Raw genomic sequence first — 22,519 nt, forward strand, 5'->3', positions numbered from 1 at the left:
CCCACAAAACCATTCCTTCAGCCCACCAGCAGAACTTGTGAAGGATGTTTCTGCTTTGTGTGACCCCCAAGCCTTTCTCTAGCATTACACTGCTCTGTCTGAGGACAGAACCAGGAACAAGTTCTGGTCTCCTGGTCTCAAGGGCACAGACCCTTCAGATGATGCAAACTCGACTTCAACAGCTGTTTGTTACCAGGGGAACTGTCCAATTCCTAATGCGCTGCAAGAAAACCTCTCTCTCTCCCCGTGTCTTTTTTAGTGTCTTTAGCAAGTGTCAGCCTTGAGGCTACCAGTCCACTACCCAGGCTTGCTTTCCCAGCTCTCTCCAAAGTGCCAGTAACAAAGCAATCAGGACGGTTCAGCAATCAGTGTCTTCATATAATCCTTCCTCTTTGTCAGTCAGTAGGAAATAAATCACTCACAGGAGCCTGCTACAAATATACCACCCAGGCACAGATAACATCCCTAAAAAGGGATGTGAGAGACAAAGACTCATCAAGGATTCTGCAGCTGTCAGAGGAAGGTATTTTCTATGGCAGAGAAAATACCTCATTTTCCTGAGTATATTTTACCTCCATGCAAACTGTAAGTGTAAAAACTGGAACCCAAGAGATCTCTAGAGGTTCTGTGAATTTTCAACATCATTAAGCATAAGATTAAATGAAATTGGAAACAAAACACAAGCTTTCCAGTATTTCTAGGCCAGTATATATGTTCTTACATGAAGCTTATGTGAGGTGAAGGAGAGTTATAAGTGGCCAGGAGAAAGGCCATATAGAATTTCAACTTTTGACACAATCTAAATGGCAAAGCTGGAATTCAAATCAAGAGACTGAAACAGCAGCCACAGAGCACTTCTTGATTGCAATATGTTTACCTTAGAAAAGGATTCTTATGCTCCAAATATTTTTGTAGGTACTTCACTGATGAATGAACACATTGCTTGTTTTAACTTCACCACCTCTTAGGAGAGGATAAGCCATACCTGATGCTGGGCCAAACCACCCAGAACATCCAGATCCATGTTTGGGAAAATCCAGATTAGAGTGGTTTTTTTGTGATGTTTGACAATGAACTTGACCAATTTCTTTCTCACTATTAGAGGTACCTTTTGGAGCTTGACACATACATGTTCCCATAAAAATTCTGATTCTGTAGGTTTAGAAATCTATCAGCAGAGTGCTCTGTTCAAAGCACACTGCTTGTTGCTGGACATTTCTGGAATATACATTGATTTCAAAAAGGTAATAAGTGTATTTTTACTCCAACTTTGAACTGCTTAACTCTGCAATTTATCTTATCACTCCTCTAAAAAAGCTGATGAGACTGACAGCTCATTATTTTTTTCATCATCTTCTTTGTGACGATAGCATTAGAATTCATCACCTCGAGAAGACTCAGGGATATTCAAGTTGTGAGAACTTTATGTTTCAGGTTATAATTTTGCTTTGAAGCACCATGTCCTAAGACTTCAAAAAGAATTTTCCTCTGCAGTAAGGAAGGGATGAAGGAAGAGGTAAAAAAAATAGCGGTAATGTTGCAAGACATGGTTGTTGATCTCACAATATAAAAATACCTTGGAACCTGTACCTGAATGCATCTTAGTATTTACTGAAGCCAAACCCTCTACAACCAGAGATTTAGTACCTGCAATTTGCAAATAACTGCTGAGTGTTACAATACTGACCATACTTCTTCATCATACTTTTGCTGTTATACCTTTTTTCACACCGTGTGTTAAAGGCAAATCAACTGAGATAATATAAAAAAAGTTGATAAGTCTTTCTGCTCCTATTCCTATCACAGGACTAATGCACAAGCAGGACAGACCAAAAGAAGTCTCTAATTAGCTATGCTAATTAGTTCAAACGTGGGACCGAAATCTTTTTCGCTATTGGGGGGAGGGGAAGAAAAAACAAAAAGTAATTTCATTTCCCACTCCTAGTTTCCCCAATTAAGACTGATCTCTTCTCTTGGTATTTACACACCTAATGGCCTGCCAACATTCACAGACCCTGGGAAGTTAACACGATGAAGGAAACAGTGATATCCATGGGTATAAAATAGGCAGCAGATATCCAAAGGGATGCACTCCTTCACAACTGAAGAGCATACAGATGTCTGTACCTCACCTGTTAGTTGTTTTAATTCCTTTGGATGTAGAAACCATTATTCTGATATTTTTGCCAAAAACAAGCTTCTTTTTTTTCCTACATCAAAGGAAATTGGAAGTTCTTAAAAATTGAACTTTATAAGAAAAAATTGAACTTTATAAGACTAGTTTTAATTCATTACTTAATATTCAATTTAAAAAAAAGGCACAAAACATCTGGATACTTTGGGAGTTGTCTTATCTGCAGTAATGTCTGTGTGATACAAACTGTCTTGTACCAGCCCTTCCCCAAGACAGTGTTCACCTTCCAGTGAAAAACAGGGGGACAGACTCATGACCAAGACTCAGTCACCCAAATGCACACCAAAGGGACTCCCAGGAAGAGCAAAATCTTGGAGGACAATTCATCACTGAATGAAAATTAGGGTCTGGTTGCCCAAAATGAATATGAAGGCAGCCCAGATGAAGAGGTAGGACCCATTGCATTTTTTTTTTTAGTACATAGCTATGATACAGAGGTGATGGATTTTACATCCAAAGAAAGGCAACAAAGATGGTGAAGGGTCTGGTTTCATGAGGAACAGCTGAGGGAGCTGGGGGTGTTTAGCCTGAAGACAAGGAGGCTCAGGGGAGATCTTATTGCTCTTTACAACTATCTGAAAGGAGGTTGTGGCAAGGTGAGGGTCAGCCTCTTTTCCTGGGTAACAAGTGCTAGGACAAGAGGAAACAACCTCAAGTTGTGCCAGAGGAGCTGTATATTAGATCTTAGGAAAACTTGCTTCATGGAAAGAGTTGTCAAACACCGGAATAGGCTGCCCAGGGGAAGTGGTGGAGTTACCATTCCTGGAGGTATGTAAAAGATGTGTAGAAATGGCACTTCTACACCATGGTTTAGTGGTGAACTTGGTAGTGCTGGGATAATGGTTGAACTTAATGATTTTACAGGTCTTTTCCAACCTAAACTATTCTTTGATTCTATGACTGTATCCAAAACTACTACCAAAGGAGAGACCCTGAACTGTATTTGGGCAGAGCACCAGCAGGTGCAGGAGAAGGCAGCAAAGGTGGCCAGTGACAGGATATGAAAGAGGAGTGTTGGGGAACCTGGGAAGTACAGTGCACGGGCCTGGGTGTCCCACTGCCAAAGGAAGGCTGCACTGTCAGAGTGGGAACTGGACCAGGCTGGGTGGGTGAGTCAACGTGGACAGGAAGCATCAGACAGAAGATTGCTTGGTTGGTTGGAAATACCAATGATGTCTTCAGAAAGGCTGAGGAAGGGAAGTTCCCAGAGCAGCTGAGCTTATCCCCAGTCATTATCCCCTTTGTGCTCTCTGCTGCAGCTGGGTGAGGTCATTCTGCCTTCCTCTTCCTCTTTGCTTTTGTGGTGAAGTGACATCTCTGGCTCTAAACCGGACAAGGGCAGAGCAGACTGCATGATTATTTCCTTCCCAGGGCAGGTCAGGTCTCCCTCACTGAGCGTAAGACGGGCTGTCTTAAGATTTTCAAGGCCACCAACACAGAGATGATGAAGGACCCACACCTCTTGGTGGCAGAGGGGCTGCTGCATTTTTGCTAAACAGCATAGGCATTTGTTGCACCCAACACACCATCCTGTGAGAGAGGAAAGGAGAAAGTTGTGTTCACAAGGGAAAAACTGCCCTGCAGTCAGGGGCTGTCCTCATAGTTTAAAGAAGCAGGAGGTACAGCTCTCCAGTACACACAAGATGCCAGCTCAGTGTTTCCTCTAGTTCCCTTGGTTTCTTCTCAAATAGTCGTTTGGAAATTCCATATTCCTAACAGACATGCTTCACACTCAAAAAAGATGCCTTTACAAGAAGGGAAATAGCAGTCTGGTTGTTGGGAGATGTGAAGATTAGTCCAAAAGAAATGAGTTGGTGATTCCAGACCAGGAGACAAAACCTGCTACTTGTATCTAGCATAAACCCAATATCATTTAGGCTCCCTTGGCTGGATCTGCACATCCTTTTTTTGAACTGTGGTCATACTACAAAGCAGCCGCACAGCCCCACGTTCATCTTTGAATGGTGCATTTTGGGGGTGTTTGCAGGAGTCATAGTGGTCACAGACTAGGTTGCTTTCAGAGGAAACTTAATCAGGTGCTGTGATCCAAGAGTGCAAAAATAAAAATGTACTTTAAACCTTGCTGGGAATGCAAAAGCCCAAATGAATGACTGGGGGCATTCATCTGAAGAACCAGGCTAACCCTGCTTTGGAGTAAAAGGGCAAATTTCATACAGTGGAGATGCAGGTGCTGCAGCATGGGCAACTTCAACCTTTGGGTTTACTCGTCACATACAACCCAAATTTGACATTCAGGGAAGAGGGAAATAGACAAAGATCCCTTTCTCTCCTTGTCTCTGCCTTGAGTTAAGGCTTTGAAAACATGGAAAGGGCAGTTTGCAGAACCTAAAAGTGGTGGAGCTCAGTGGCAGTAAGTATGATACATGTAAGCAGAAATTTTGATATATGTGACTGTTATCCAGCCACCTTTAGTCAGTACAAATTCAGCAAAAAGCAACCAAAAAGGGCTGGGGATTAGGGAGATAAAATAGGAAAAAGCAGTGCTTAGGCACTTGGGGCAAAGCAATCACATAAAACTGCTCAAGCCAAAACAAGGCCTGACAGTAGATTTGAATAGCAGAAAGACACCTGCTAGAGAGTTCTTTATATGAGAGGTTAGGAGAAATAAGGACGAACTATTATTAGAAAATATACAACCAGAGTATGTAATGCCACTTACATCCAAAATACATTTTTGATCAATCTTCTCCATATTACACATTTATAAAGCTTTTAGAAAGCTTAGCAGCTCAATGGTTTTTGTAACTATAAATCAGGAGGTGTGTCAGTGGCACTGCAACCACATAAACCAAACCTTAGCTGTTAAATGAGCAGAATCTCAACTGATCTGATGCGCAATTTAACTTGCCTGGTGGAAGCCTCCAATCTGTCTTGTTCCCAAGTTATTTGGAGGCAATGGCTGATAACTACAGCTCTGCATGCACAGATAAAAACGTGACTCTGAGCAATCAGCAAAAACGGATGCCTACCGAGACGCTTTTCCTGCTGCATGTGGCGCGTCTGACCCTCGCCCAGCTGCAAAACCACTGCCCTGAGCAGGATGGGAAGTCAGCCCCGAGGTCAGACAGACGCCAGCAGGGTCTGTCATGGGTCATTTCCCCCACCCCAAGGCAGCTGCATCATTCTTACCAGGGCCAAGGATTGTTCAGACACCAGCAAACAGCAGAGCAATAAGGTTGCTGAGCCCCGAAGTGTAGCAGGCAGCCTTGGGGGGTTGTTCTTGGTGTCAGGCGAGGGAGAGGAACAAACTTGGCAGGCCTAGGCAGCACCTAGGAAAGACAAAAGATTCAGCCTGGAGCCAAAGCTCATCTAAACCCAGCTTTACTTCAAATGTACAAGCCACTATGCTAAAATACCCAACACACTGCAGCAGACTGAGCCATTCTGAGACAGGAGACTTGATACCTTTACCTAAGTCTGATTTTTGTTAGTTACTTCTTTCTTTTTTCCATTTCTGTGAGAATTCATGGAGTTTTAAACACTATTTAAATGGAAATGTCAAGCACTAGCAAACCACAACATGGCACCTAACACAATGCAAAGGTAAAGCCGATTCTCCAGCCTATTGATACACGAAACCCCTAAGGCAGTGTAGGAGAAAAACAGTAATCAATAAAATACTATTGCATGTGGCACTTAATACAAAAGGCAGTGTTCTTCAGAGAACAGTGCTTAGAGAATAGACTTCTGTGAGTGCGCTGGTACTCAGAACTCATTAAATAAAAGCATTATCGAGTTAATTAGTTAATGTCTGGTAAGCCCTTTGAAGAAATATGATATTGTGTACATCAGTGCCAGCTGTTATTTATTTCAGGGCTAGTGTATTTGACTGTGCCAGTACAATCCCCTTTGGCTTCAACCGTGAGATCTGAATAAAGACAGGATGTAATATCAGGACAGAATTTGGCCTTTAAACTTCAAAAATGCTGCGTTTAGCACCTGCCATCTCTTCCTGACCTTAAGTTCTACCCCAAACCAGGGAAAACAGAGTTTTCTTATACAAACAAGAGGTACATTACACGTGCAGAAAGCAGTTCTCCCTTGCCTACAATTTCCACACAAGCCATAAAACAGTACCAGCTACTCAGAGTGAAGCAAGCTTAGGCAGCTCCGAGACACACAAAACATGAAAAGAAGTACTACAGAACAGTGGGATGGACAACAGGGGAGTTATTACACTATGAAAGATGCATACTCAGACTACACTGGCTCCTGAGAGCTCTGCAGAAATATCAGAGCAAGACACATCCGTGCCAAAGTCAAAAGGTAAGACATATAAACACCCTAAAATGCAACCCATGCAGTCTCGTAAGTGTACTTGGGAGGACTGTGCTGTGGCAAGAAAATACTGGCTAGAAAGCTACCAATAAATCAACCCTCCTAGGAAAATATCACCTCTAGTCCTCCTCAGTATTCGAACCTTCCTTTAAATTGGCGTTCACACGTTCCTTACACAAAAAGCTGAGTGTAAAGGTCTCTAGTATACCTATAAAGCAAGATGCCTAAAGTTCAAAACAAGTGAGGCATCCCTAGAGGGATGATGGGGTTTGGGTTTGTCCTCCAGAGAGGTGTTGTAAGCATGGTAGCAGACACACACCTTTTGCCAGCAAACATCTTGTCCTAGTAGTGGTCCCTGGCCACACAGTTATGCCTCTACGCTGTGGTGAGACCAGCAATTCAACTACCTAAGCCATCCATTTAATATCTGCACACAGAGAACATTCGGAAAGCTCAGCTCCCCTCATGTTTTGTTTGATGCATGGCAAGCATCTTTCTGTACATGAAGCCAATACAGATCTCAGTTCTTCAAAGATGATATAGGTAATTAGATATACACATAATTATATGTATTATCTCATCATAATTATAGAAGATACATTTATAAACTGCAGGCTAGGTCAACTATTTACTGCTTAGAGCTTGCCTGTATTTACAAGACAAGTTTGTAAATTAAGAAAATTAAATTAACTATTATATGTTGTTAATTTTGAATTCTATTCTTTAATAAGTCTAAGAAAGGGCAATATGATATCAGAGGAAGAAGAACTTATCTCAAGATAAAGCAGCATTATTATTCTAGAATAAAATATTGTCCATGTGTGGAACTAAATTTGAGTATCCCAGGATTAATAATTGTGAAGACTCTGCCTGCAGGTAAATACACCTCTCTGCCCCTTCAACTGCACAATCACTCTGCAAAACCTCAAAGAAAGCAATTTAGATTTTTTTTAACAAATGCAAAGAATGAAACAAATCAGGTAACTCAAAAAGGCCAAACTATGAAAAATAGATTTCATTACTGACTCAAAAGGCAAGACCATTTGGGAAATTGGAAGCATGGATTATTACCTCCAGAGATTCATAAAGTCTTTCTTTTACTACATTAACTCTCCCATCCATTATTCATCAGAGATGCCAAATTAGACAATTTTCATGTCAAATCACTCCTAGGCAAACCTCTTCTGTACCAGTGAGGGGCCAGGGGCCAGCAGGGCTGGTGTGGCACCGTTGTGTGTAGGGGGGCTGAGGGACCACACCAGCCCACCTCCATCTTCCTTGAACAGAAGCAGTTAGCTCAAGTGAAGGGGCTCTGGGGCACAGCACATTAGGTCTCCTGCCTACAGAAGCTGGGATGAGTTTTTCTTCTCCTTGAAAGATGAGCTGGACCATTTCCAGCCTCAATACCTCCCCACCATTAGAAAAAGCAACTCCTTGTAGGATTTTATCCTAGGCTTCTTCATATTCTTGCACACATCCACTAAGATGTTAGGTGGAAATTGAGAGGGATAGGAGCAAACACAGGTAAAAGACAGATAAGATGGCACCAAGAATACTTTACTATTCTGTCAGATAAAGGCACATCCCGTCCCAGTACCTTCTATGTGCCCCTTCATCTTTACTCCGCCCCTATGGCATTTGGTATTACTTGCTCCATATTTCCACTGGTTCCTGCACCCCTGGCACCCTTTCTCCGCCAGCATCTGATATTCTCTTTCTCCCTGCAAGGGACTTGCAACTCCACCCCTTCATTATCAGTCTCTCTCTTCTCTTCTCCTCTTCCAGAGTATAATTTTTAAAGGCTGTCCTGGGAGGCTGGGAAGAACTAAGACAGTATCTCTATGTGAGTATCTATGTACATGTGTATGTGTACATGTGTGTGCAACATTCCACCACTCTCAGGAGCAACAGAAACACCTTGTCCTTCACTGCAGTCAGAGGGTAAGGAGTGGAAGAGTGCACAGGCTTGGGCACATGCAAGGTCCCACTGCTGAGGGGAGTAGCAGTGGTCAGGGACTGAAGCCCCCGGGGAATCCACCCCAGCATCCGTGGATGTCCTGCAGCACCAGCTCTCAGTTCAGTGTCTCAGATGGTGCCAGCCTCAGAAATAAGCTGAGCAGGCAAATAAAAGGGCAGCCCATTTATTTGCCACCGATATTTCAGAACCAGCCTTTCCCAGATAATTTTAGCTTGCTTTACCAGTTGATCTGGAGAGCAAGGGGAAATTCTGTTTTTTCTCTTAACATTGTTTATACAATACTGTGATGAGCTGCATACATACAGCCAGAGGGAAAACGAGGCTTAGCAAGTACTACTTCTTGGCAAACAGTTTTTAAACAGATGTTCAGCTGTCGTAAGATGCATTGTAGTGGTGGGCTGGGCCCTAGTACAATGTGCAGCCAAGGATGTAGCGACAATTGTACAGGATTAATTAAACTTCCTGAATGACCTCACTTCAAGGCTCTGCAGAGACCAGATAAGAATCACACAGCTTGGCCAAGAGCCTTAAAAGGGAAAGGAAAGGGAGGGAAAAGGACTTTCCGTAAATGTGGACTTCTTTCTCTGGGTTGTGGAGCAGCACCTGCAGGTCCTGTCAGAGAGGGGGGCAGTGTGGCTGCCCTCACTCAGTTTAAGCAAAGAGAGATAAATGGGTCAGATGTGCAAGCAGATGGCCACAGGCATCCCTGGAACCTTACAGCAGTGTGCAGAGCAAGCTCTCTCTCCAGCTTCCCCCACAGTCCTGCTGCCCTCACCCCTTTTTGTGTAGCACTTACACAGCACTTCCCATCCATTCCAGGATCCCAGGGTATGGAAAGACCTAACAACACAAAGTTATGGGCACTTATGCTGCAAATAATGTAATTTCCTAATTCAGTCCCTCGATCCCCTGATGACCCACACTTCATAAATGCACCAAAAGCTGGCTCAGTCCAACTGGCAATAATTTCCCATAATCTGAAAGCATGAAAGAAATCATTACTAACTTGGCTCATTCCTTCCATGTCAATCTTCCAACACTACTCTAGCAGGCTTTGTAACCTGAAAACACCCCACGTATGCCCGACTGCCACTTCATAGGATATACAAGCTGTACAACCTGGTGTCATACTACTGCAGCAGCAGCTGGCAGGCTGTGATGCAGCACTGAGGCACTGAACTGCAAAGGTACTGCAAAACAATAACACCCTAGGTCATAAACGAAACACAGATACTATGGAACTAAACAGGGCCAGGACACGAACTTGAGCCCAGCCCATATTGTTGAACTTTCAGCAGGCTTCCTGGCCTGATTGTGCCTTCCAAGACAATGCCCAAGCTTATTTCAGGCAACACCATGCTCTAGTAATTAAGAGAAGATGAGTGATGCTACCTCATTCTGTAGAGAAAGAACTCATCCATCAGCAGTGCAGCATCCCCGTGGGATGACCAGGACATGGCCCATTTTACTTGCTCCTCAGGGTGACCACGCAAACCCGGAGATGTCCCCTCATGCTGGTCTGTGGACATGAGCCAGTTTACACACCTTCATCTGGGAATGAAGGATTGCTACTCAGGGCAGATGCCTCTAGCAGCATAGATGTAGTCACAGGTATTCAAGTGCTTAGCTTCCTTTGATTTCAGGCACACAAGCACCTTAAAAAATAGAGTTTGAATTTCACCATAACGCTGGGAGCATGATTTCACATGTTAGTGCCATGCTCCCCTGGGATGGTCCTGCTCTCCACCATGCTCTCATCAGTTTTGATGGCTCTCTTTTCCATCGCACCAACCAACTTACCAAGCCAGGGCATACTAGGTGCCTAGCTACAGAAGCAGTGTGATGTGCAGCTAAAGATGGTGTGAAACAGAAGTAATGCTCCTTTCCACTGCAGGCAGCAGTTTGATTGTCTTAGATACAAAAAGTGCCTCTGGAGAAATAAGCAGTTCTTAGGGAATAGCATGGCTTCTGCTCTCTGCACAAGTGATGCTTGTTGTGTCCTGCAGCGCCTGGAGAAAACTTGCTGCTATAGAGCTTGGTCTGCACATGTTTCCCATCAGCATCCTGGTACAGGCACCAAGTCCCAAATGAAATTCTTAGGCTCTACTCATTCAGCCCTGCTGCTAATCTCAACGTATGGAAAGGAGTTCAGAAAATTACCCAGAGAATGAAAAATATTCTTATACAAAAATAATATTTCTCAGTGTAGGAAATATCTTTGGCCTTTCCTACACACAACCCTGAAGATAAAATCAGGAGAGCAGTGAGAGGAATCTCAATGGTTTTAATACTACACATATATCTAATGTATTTACATGTTGATCTTATTGTGTTATATATAACATAAATGGTTGTGAAAAACTGCTGGAGAAGGCAAAACAGAAGAAAAGTTAAATAACTTGCTGAAATCCCACAGCAAATCACTGATAAGAATCAAGAATAGAATCCATGTGAAACAGTAAAACAGAGCAGAACTCAAAGTGATTGGCAAGATGCCTATCGATTTCAAAGGGACCACAATTTAATCCCCGGAGTCTTGACTTCTAACCTGACCTTCTTGTGGCACAGCAGATTATCAGATGAGAAACTCCTCTGTTTCAGGCTGATCAGCATGAAGATGCATGTGACATGCATCCTAATAAGCAAGCTATGATAAATTTGTTTTTAAGTACTGCTTAAAAAATAGGTCTAATAGATATTAGAGCCATCAAAAATGTGGTGAATTTTTTTCCTAGATTTACTTGCTTTATGTGATCCAGGATCCAAATCCGTACTATTCTTACACATCCCAAAAATCCAGAAAATTTATCATTTTCTTCAGCCAAACACAGTAAGTTTCTTTCCCAAATACAGAGTTCACCCCATGAAATTTAGAATAGCACATTCAAATAGAGTTAAGCACTTCCATTTAATCTTGAACATGGGTTTAATTACCGCATAGCTTGATCTCCTGGAACTTTCTTTTCACAATTAGATTCCACAAGGACAAGAACAAAGGAAGAGCTGTGGATGTCGCCATGCTCATAATCGGACATCTTTCATCAGTAAAATAATAAAGAAAATGGCCAAAAAAGGTTGTGCTGCTTCTGTGGCAAAATGAGACAAAGAGGAGAGACATCCATGTCTGACAACACACATCTTGTAGGAACGCACTGGGCAGCCTGGATAACAAAATACCCCAGACCTTTAGCACCTCTGAAGCATGGGAAGAAAAGCCCACTGTTCTCTCCCAGACTGACCGTTCCTGTAGAAGGAGACAAGCACAGAACTGCCCCTGGCAGTACCAGAGAGCCACTTGCTTTCTCCATGCCCTGGGCTAGCCCTGGCCCTGCAAAAGGAACATGTGAACTGAGCATACAGCAGAAGACAAGAATTGCTGGGGATACCAGCAAACACTGAGCCCCTACCAGAGCACCTGAAGGGCAACACTCATTGTTTTCTTTGCACAACAAGAAAACAGCAGTGTTACATCCTCTGCACACTCACAGAGTAACCACATCTGTGTTCTTTGTTGCTGGATGCTTAAAAGATACTGTTGTTGGAAAAGCTTAGCCAAACGTGTGCAAAGCACACATCTACTTTGTTTTCTGCATGCAGGACTCAGTTTTTCTTTAATACCTTTAAAAGCACACACGCAAACACATTTAGTGACTTTGTGCTGATTCCCACCTGAATGCTTTTTGCACAATGCCCAGGCTTTACCTGTAATAACGTCTCATCTGGAAAAGTAACAATAGGAAACAAAAATTATGAAGAATTAAACTATAAATCAGTTGTTAAAACAAGTATATTAACCTGCTTACATTGGAGGAAGAGAGCATGATCTCTCCTGAAAGCTCAGTTCACCTCCTGAGCAGACGTGTCAGCAGCAGTGCCAAAGCCACTATAAATTAATCACCTGTAGACCCAAGGTTAAAAGGCTGATTTATGTCCAGAAGTAGAACAATGGTTACAAAGGCCTTTCTCAGCCTAGAGATTCAGATGGAAAAAGTCCCCAGGTTCAGAAATCCTTAATTCCAGCTCAGACCTGCGATTAAAAATAAAAAGCAGAAACCTATATCTTATGATAAAAAGCATCCTCAGCTTAAACAATTATTATTTGACCCATAGGACTAAGAGTGTACACGATCCTTGGGGACTTATTCTCACAACCTCAACAGATGTTATTACCCAGTGATTAAGTAATTGTTTTCCTTCAGAATTGTTAAAAAATTATATTGATAAAAAAAGAAACAACAATAAAATACATCAAAACCTCATGATGGATTTAGATAAAAATCATCATCATCTGTGCTCAAATTGTCTTAGATGATACTTAGAAACCCTAAAAATGGCCCAGAACTCAGAACTCTCAGATTTAGGAGAAAAATGAGAGTTTCTTCCACTATTTTTTTTCTTTCCTGAGCTTCCTTTATTTCAAAAAAAAAAAAAAAAACTAATATTTGCACAGGGGAAAAAAGAACCAAAAAAACAAGTTTTGCTAAGAGGATTCCATTTCAGATTTGGCAAAATAATTTTGATGCTATTTCAGAAAAGCACTTTTGCAAAATGAGTGCTATTCCAGCTTCCACTTTCAGGCTTTTCCATCAACCTTCTGTTGCACATCGATGTCTCTGACACTACACAAGCACACACCTTCACCTGGCTCAAGCCTTCCCTGTGCTGCTTTTCCCCAAGCGCACTGATTTCCGGGCATGACTGGCAGTTCTTGGCGATTGCCTGTCTGCATGTCACAATGATCCTCTTGACTCCTCCAGCAACTCCAGAAACCTTCTCAGCATTGTGCTCAGAGAGGAAGGCAGCTAAGTTCCCGCACAATCAACACTGGCACCTGCTGAGCAGCAGCACTTCTGTGTTGTCCCATGGATCTAGTTTATCATTAGATAAGATTGGGCCCATTCCAGTCAAGAAGAAAATAATACATTCACAGCATCGGCATGAGCCAAATGAAATATTTCCAGGTTTTCTTGTGACTGAAGTAATTAGCATTCTATTATGCCAATGCTACATTTTTATAAGCTAGAAAGCAATTATTTTGGTATCGAAGCCCAGCATCATATGCATAATCTTTAACGTAGAAAGCAAATCACTACAAATAGCTAAGATACTGATGGAACAGACACTACGCAGGCAGAAGTGCATGTTGCTTCAAGCAGCTATATCCCTACCTCCCCCCAGTAAGCTATATTAACTGCTCTGACACCTCTTCATGACAGATAATAACCCCACTAACAAGCACCTGACTCTGCCTAAGTATCTGTTAAAAGTGTCACTGTCACTCCAGTGGGAGCTCTGCTTAATGCTCCTCTCCCGGTGAGGTGAAGCAGCTCAGCACAAACAGGCAGCTCCCTCCCCTGCTGCAGCCATCTTGCCAAGAGCTGCAGGCTCCTACTGTTCCATGTCCTACAGCAGCCTGCTGGTTTTTCTGCCACACTCCCTAGAGATGCTGGAAGGATATGGTCTCAGTCCTAAGCAACTGGGAAGCCCTCTCTTATCTGCCAATGGAAGCTGTGGAATAGGGTACTAAAGCTTTTAAATTGAGATTGCATAAAAATTCTCGAATGCTTTCAACATTTCAGTTCAAGACACTTCCGATCCACTTCTCAAGAAGAGGTAGAAAGAGCATTCAGATGCAGCTTTTCCAGGGCTTTTCTTTCCTGTAACAACAGCATGTTCTGCCCTGTGGGACTTTGGTTAGCAGTGCCCAGCTCTGGAAGCATGAGTGCAGCGCAATGGACCTGTGAAAAGGTGTGATAAACACAGTACACTGTGGGGTGGGGTGGGCAAACGAAAGTAGGAACCAACTGGATTTTTAATCTATAGATATTAGTTCTGCCAGCTATCATAAATTTAAAGAAGAAACAAAACAGCAGTCAGAGGAAACACCTGCAGCTCTTTGAGAGTCCCTCAGCTTTGAAATTCTTTGTTTCACCGACTTAAATTAAGCAATTAGTAATGTGCTGACAATTTTTTTTAACATGCTTCCCCAGCAAATGTTACCCATGAGCCTTTGATAAGACCACAGCACAGAAAGAGCACGTAAAAGATGACTCTGAAATTTGTTGTTGTCACACTGAAAAGATAAAAAGCCTTTTCTCTGCCACAGGGGTGGGGAAAAGCAGAGTATTTGAATCAAATTAGCCTGCTGGGTACCTAAGATAGATAAGTGTATGCAGAGTGTATTGACCACATACTGTTCTTGAAGGGGGTTGATAGGGAACATATGTGAAGACCTGATGGTGCTGGAAGGATCTGAAGACTCCCTCCTCCCTGCCAGCAAGGTTTCTTTTGGCTGCACAGTCTGAATCTGGCTCAGTCCCTCTACTCCTCTGATCTCCACCACCATGCCTCTGCAACCAGTGCTAGACTTCCCTCATGAAAGCAAAAAGTTATACATACTCTGTCTCCTGGAAATGTTCCTCTCAGCAGTCCTTCCCTTCCCATGGGTCTTCTCTAAATCCCGCTGTTCTCTGTGTTAGTTAATCCCCCAGATAATTCTGCATGGGCTGAAGTGATGCCTGGGAATCAGAAACTTTCTCCAGAAGGGAAAGGGATGGAAAAAAAGAAGTTAAAGCTCACTTTAAAATGTTTGATTGTTGTGTTTTTTTAATGTCTGGGTGATAAGTCCACTGAGACAGCATCAAACCACATATTTCTTAGGCAGTGGCTAGCACAAAAGCCTTGGCTCCATTCCCCTTAGACCTGGGAGCTTTGTGGAGCAGAAGACTTTTCCCATGAGACTCCACTTCCCAGGAAGTTTTATTTCCCCATATCTGAGATCTGAGACCACATGCCTGGAAGCAGAGAAGGGAGCCTTCCCATCCATTTTAACCCTTCATACCATGTAAACCACTAAGCTACTAAAATCCCTGAGCTGCTGCATTTGCACCAGCTGCATATTGCACTTTCCAGAACAGTAGAAAAGAAAGGCCATGGGAATATCTCATGAGCATTTCAAGGGCAATGTGCTGTGCTGTCATGTTTACAGATTTGAACATCCTCACTGTCTCACATTGAGCAAAAACTAAAACAGGCCCCAGTGGCAGCATGAGCTGTATGTTGTCGTATCACAAACTCCACAGGGCCCATGCAATCAAGATCAGGCCCATTCACTGACACCTACCCACTTTGGGTACCTATGCCATGAACAAGTCACTCAGCCTTCTGCTTGCATTGAATCCACTGGGTTTATTTTAAAGCTGTCTTTGAATCAACATGACACATCTGCAAATGCTAAACCTCAAGCTACTCTGCTGAGGATTTAAAGAGGGCAAATAGGGCACAATTATAATGGAAGTGACAAGTCCTAGCAGAAAGAATATTTTAAAACCTCAGAGATGACCTTTTCATAACTTCAATTTTTTAAATGCACGTAAGGTTTGAAGATGAAGCCAGCATCACATGCAATCACAAACTAAAATTGGTCCAAAACCACAAAAAAAATGGAGGCAGAGAAACACAAAGTTAAATTTCTGCATGGCTATTTTTCTTCCCCACAGGGGAGGAGCCACCACTGCCTCTACCTGCCGGTGAGAGATGGGTGAATGAATGGCTTTTGCCTTCTCTGGACCTTCAGGTGCTCTGGGTGGCCTTGAGTGGAAGTGGCAGACACCTTTCTGCCCCATCCCCTCCACCATTTGCTAGCCGCTGTGTTTCGTGTTCCTGCATCTGGATTTGTGCCTTCTGACCTGGTAGATTTAACCCAAATGACCCAGAAAGTTTGTGTTGCATCATGCCTGCAGGCCCCAGGCCAAGGAAGATTGCATGGGTGGGAAGTAGAAGGTTTTCCAGAGGAAAGCCCCTACAAACAGGGAAGAAAGCCAGGCTCAGATTTACATTTGTGGTCCGAAATTGAGAATCAAGGGAAACTGTAAGAGCAAGTGAGTCTACTACACCACGAGATATCTGTCACCTCTGTGGTGACACCCCCTGCCCTCTGCTGCTCCCAGCCCACTGCTGATGGGCTTCAGTTCTCCTCTGTCTCTTTCTAGTAGTGCCTGGCTTAAGTGAGAGCAGTCTTGAAAGTGTTAGGGCACCGTGGTCCCACGGGACTCTGTCACTCCCTGTGCACCGATGCTGAAGCCTGTCCAGCTCACAGATCCCAGGAGCAGGGTCCCTCCCTTCATGGTCAGCACCTAATATCATCTGCTTCTGACAGCCGTCTACAAGATGACCATTGTCTAGCTTAACTGATGGACAAGATTTCAGAATAAAAAGCACATTTGTTAATGAGCTAATTGATTCGTACTTGTCAACATGTAAATGTTTCAGAATAGCTACACAGGTCCTCCTCAATGCTGCACATGGCAAAGGGCCTAACTGCTTGAAACCTCATCTTTCTTTTTCCCCTGGCAAAACTCTGGATATTGCCTACAGTTAGAAAAATGGCTTCTCCTACATGGCTCTACACATGGCTCTACACCATATGGCCATGTTAGCAGTATTACTGGGATTAAAGACTTCCAGCCATTTGCTGAGTCATTAGCACCCATCTCCTGCCCTGAATCCACCACTGCAGGCTGCTCTGGGAGCAGAACATTATTGATTATTGATTCAGGATCAGCGAAGCTTCTCTGGAAGCTGAGAAACCTCCTCTCTCTGTATACAAGACGAGTCTGACACCAAAAAAGCAAAAAAAATGTGGCCTCGTTAGAGAAGATGCCATTCATCTCTCACTCCACTGATGCCATGATTCCCAAATTTTAGGCTAACTCCAAAAACCTTAACTTTTTGCAAAGCCTTTTTTCTTGTATTGGAATGAACTATGTCACCAACATACCTTGAAACCTCCTGGAAAGATAAAATTCTGGCAAGAAGAAAAATCAAGCCACGTGAAGACTTTTTATTTTCGCAAGATTCTAGATTGTTCTAGTTTATAGGTGAAGAGTATTCCAATTTTACATGTGCAAATCAGGCTATTGACAGGAGCCATTATTACATAGATTGTACAGAACACAGCCTGAATACAGTCCAGTCAGCATGAAAGAAAAAAATTGCTAATTAGGTGAGAGAAGTACCTCAGCCTGGCAGTGCAGAGACCCACAACTAATGAAGCACCAGTGTTGCATCTCGCGTGATCAATCTCTGTAACTTTTCAAACTCTTTGTTCTATATTTAAATATTTTAATATTAATGTATTCTAATGCCATCTCAAATGAATAATGAGTTCTATCAAAATTGTGGTTTAAAGAAACTTCCAACAACAAAAAAATACCAGACTCTTGTAGATCAGCCTGTTCTGGTTATTAAAACCCAGAACACCTATTTTAAGTGGAAAATCTACCTATAATGGACTCCCAAGAGGCTATTCAGCCAGCTACAAGAATTTTATGTTTACCTTGAAAGCAGCCATCAGTATAGGCTTAATGATGTCTAAAAACATCCCTAAAAACTGTGTTTATGGGCTAAATAACTTCTACAGTCTAAAATAAATTCAGTAGAAAATGTTGTAGTAAGAACAAGAGTGCAATAAATAACAATTAACATGGAGGCAAAATGCACCAAAAGTACTGACAGAATAGGATATTCCTGAAGGTCCCTGCATAATTTTTTCTGAGTGCAACAATTCTTCCTATCCTTCTAAAATAGAATAATGGGTGTTTCTCAGGGCTTCTAAATAACTCACTTACAAAAGAGGAAAGAAAAAAAAATCCTGAACTGCTATTTTGCATTTTCTTAGGCAGTCAGACAAGGTCAGCCAGGTCATGCTTGACCCCCAAATGGTGTTTCCACTCAAATTAGTTTATCAAAGCATAGGGAAAAAAACAGTATTTTCTTCTTTCAGCCTTCTCAGATACATTTACATCTGTAAAAACAAATAGTAGATTAAAGTAATTTCCCCCTCTACATAAAGGAGAAAATAAGAACCATTTGTGTGCCTGCCTGAAATCTTCTCTCAACTCCATCCACCAACCTAAGAAAAATATTAACTCTCCCTTCAAAGTCTGTACCTTTGTCAATGTCAGAGATGTCTCCAGTCTTCATAGTAATATTTCTTTGATCTTTATTCAGCACTTTGTGGGTTACAATTAATTTTTTTTTTATTTGTCTTCCCAACAGCAAGTAATGAGAAACAATTTTAGGGAGGTGGAGTGAGAGGAGATAAGATGTTAGGAATAAAAGCAGATATTCAGAAAATGTGAAATCTATCTGAATTTGGTTGTCCTACCAGGTGGCAAGCTCCATGGGCTGGCTCCTTTTGTGAGAACTTAGGAAATCTGTGCTTAGGTGTTTCTTTAAGTGCTAGTTCAGTGCATGAAGTTCCTGTGAATATTTTTTAATTTATATGTTCCCATAATGCTGGCATCAGTATTTCCAGTCCTGTAGCCAGACTGTTGTTACTGAGCCTACTAATCTCATCAATTAACATGTGACAGCTCCTTCCAGTGAGTGTGGCATTTGGCAGAAAGAAGAAAATGTGGTCCAGGAAATCATCTTCATTTATGAACTGCTGCCTCCCTAAGGGAAAAGAGTTGTTTCTGTTTTTCCCTCCATTGTGGCTGTGATGGAAGACTGTACATAGTCCTGCTATATCGGTCTGCATGGATGACTACTATGCTAAACAAATCACACATTTTGGATGAGGCTTTCGGAAGCGCTGGATTGCCTTGTGGCTGTTGCTGCTGATGGTAGCATAAGACTGCCAGGTTTCAACACAGCAACTGCTCAGCTTCTTTATCGACAAAATAATAAAGACAGGTTTCAGATATGAGTCATTCAGCCAAAGCATCTTTCATGCATTACTGTTCTGAAAGGTGAGGAGAGGCAATCAAGGAAATTGAACCACAGGACAAAGGACTGCAGTCTGGCTCTCTTTTCCTGGATGGAGCTGAAGCAGCAACATCCCTAAAATAAAATCAGTATTCAGCAGTGCAACCAGAACTACCCAACACAACAGAATATCATAAATATCCAATGCAGAGATGGCTGGGGCCTTGCTACTACAACTCTGTTTCTGCAAGGAACAAAACACTCTGAAATGGATCAAATGAATAATTAATAACTGTTGCCTGCACCCACCAGCATGAAATTGCTCATTTAATTCTAATCAAAGTTAAATCTCGGTTTTCTAAGGCCCGACTTTTTATTAACTTTACTGCAAAATCATAAATGTTCTAAAGATGTTTATTCAATGCTATTTACAGTTTGGTTTTCGTGATATCCTGAAAGAGATTGTTCTCTTGGTGGCTTACCTCACACAGGTGAATTACATACCAGTAACAATCTGCAGGATGCAAGACCATAAGCACAGTAGTCAGTCAGAAATCCAATAGCTGGCTGAGCAACTTGACCTATCAGTATGTTCCTCTTCAGACTGGCGGTACAGTATGTCAGCAGAAGCTATAGGAGGACATAGTCGAGACCAGAAAGCAAAACAGTGATGTATAGCTCAAACATGGATTCCTTTCACAAATCATGTTAGTTTTCATCTCTTCAGATACAGTCTTTCTACTTCCTTCGTGTGCCCTCCCTCCCTAGAGGAAGAGTTAACAAGTATCATTCCCAGACGCACCCTTCTCACCTCTCTGGCTCTGCCCCAGGTTCCCTGGCTGTAGCACACCAGCCAAACAAGACTAGATGCAGCTCTCCAGAACTCGTCAAAGAAACATAAAGACTCAGACAGAAGAAATCAAACAAGCTGTAAACCAGGAGGTTATTCCAGAGGAAGTCTCTATGGAGGTGCCTGGATTATCTCAATAGCTTTGTTGGCTTAAACACAGTCCACAGTTTAGAAGTTCCAACTTCTGCCTCCCTAGGGGAAGCCCATAGGGACCTTGTTCTCTTATTTTTATTGCTTTTCTACTTTGATCCGAGGACAGAGGCATCTAGTTGATAGGAAATACTAGAGTTAGTAGAATTTAAGTTTTCTGAACATAATCATCGGAGTTTCTGTCCTGGGAATATGTCAACTTCTTACTGTATCATGGCGACCATCAGTAACATAGCTGACCTAAAAATTAATTTACTCTTAATATTATTATCAGCTCAATGAGTTCTAGCACTAGTCACACATCCTCAGAGCTTCTGACCTTTAACAATTAAATTATTTGAAAGAATATAGAAAAAATGGAGGAAGTAGCAATATCTGTTTTCCCATTTGAAACAATCTCCAAGTAACTTATTATGTGGGGGGGTAACTCACAAATTACATAGGAAAAAAAATTTTAAAAATTGAACGCTTTCCCTGAAATATCCCAGCATATAACCATGAGGGTCTATTATGGTTAGCAGATTATGTCAGTGATGAACATGGAGAGTGAACACATTAGCAGGATCTGACCAAGGCTCTCATCACTATCACAAAGCACTGAAGAAGCGTTACTGACGGCTGCAACCTTCCACCTGCATTATCTCCAGAAATCCGAGGGCCCAAATGGGAAACTGCACTGACTGGTAGAAGAGAACTTAGGGAAATAGCAGTGATGATTTAATGATTTGGCCAACACTAATTAAAAGAAGCACAACTCTCTGTATTTTTTTGCATTCCACTGAAGGCACACAGTACATTATGTGGGACATTAGACTTAAAAGCTCCCAGTGTATGTAATGAATTATGCAGCAGTGTTTATTGAATAATTTTACTAATAAGCCATCTTAGATTTAAATAATAATAATCTTGCATATAAGGCATAGAGTAAGAATGATTCATGCATTCCAAGTGCCTGGAGCAAAGCGTACCTTCCTTAATAGGAGGCTTACAGGGAGCCGGTGGCTGAGGGCTTACCAGCTATGCAGAAAAATGAGGACAGAGGAACAACATGCCTAGGTTTGTCCTGCCATTTCAGCCATCCTAGAGCCAGCTGTGTGCTGGGACCTCAGGACCATAAATATTACACATATTATATATAGGGGCTTTTGCTGGCAGCTGCAGATCATTTTTCCATATACATCTAGAACCAGAGCTAAGCAGAAGCTTATGAAACACAAGTGAGAACTGCGAGATGGTGAAGTGACAATATATTGATGTTGGTGATTTTGGTCCCATTAAGTGGGGATCACTCAAATATGCCATCAAACACATCAGAAAGGAAAACCAGAATTTTGCAGCACCGCTTCATGTGCTCTAGGGTCTTAATGACTTATGTATTAGCAAAATGTAACATTATAATTTGCTACAATTATGTAATTACAACAATATTACAAAATATTATAATGCATAAAATTGGTATCATAATGTTGCATAATTATAATCTGCAATATAATACATGGACTGATTTGTATACTACGCAACACTACATTATAATGTTACATTCTGGCATTTCCCATGCTCCAATTGCAGATCGTCACTTAAAGCGTTCACTTAAATCCCTATCCACAGCTCCCTTGTGCTTTCCGGCCTACCTTAATTTCTTTTCTATCTTCATCACGTAGTTTCTGCCTAATATGGCTTGCTCACCAGCTTGTGTTCCACCACAGTGTTTTTGGCTTGGCACATGTGGTATTCAAATCTGGTCCTGGTGGATTATAAACCGTTTTGAATTAATGCAGAACTGTTCAAGAATGTAATCACAAAGCTCCATAGAAATAAAGCTTCTCCACCACTCAGGGTCTGGCTTTGTCTTTTTCACTAACTAGAAAATAATAATCTTTTGGAACTATTAGTGGAGCATAGAAACATCCTTTAATTTGAGTAATATACTGTAAATTAGCATATCTGCATACTGATTGTTGAGCATATCTGGAACCAATGGATCTGCTACAGTCTGTAACAGTCGCCTTATAGCTCTATTAGTCATGATAGCAATGGAACCTTGCCCTGGATCACCCAAGGACCTGCAGCCTAACTCCCAGCTTTGCTGTCTGCTTTGCATACTCCTAATCAATCTTCCAGAGTTAAGAATCACTTCTTTTTTTTCTGCATACTAATTTGGCAGCAATAAATAGCCAGGTAGTTGGTTTGTGCTTTGAAAATTTAAATCCAAACACATCATCCATATCACAATTAAAAAAAAGTTTTATAATAAAAACGAAAGTTTTGGATACAAAAAGTGAGAAATTGTGATTTCCTGCCATACTGAGTTGGATTTGTAGCTTGGGTGGCTGAATCT

The sequence above is a fragment of the Lepidothrix coronata genome, unplaced genomic scaffold (assembly GCF_001604755.1).
Source record: "Lepidothrix coronata isolate B3197 unplaced genomic scaffold, Lepidothrix_coronata-1.0 Scaffold106, whole genome shotgun sequence".
Lineage (NCBI taxonomy): Eukaryota > Metazoa > Chordata > Aves > Passeriformes > Pipridae > Lepidothrix > Lepidothrix coronata.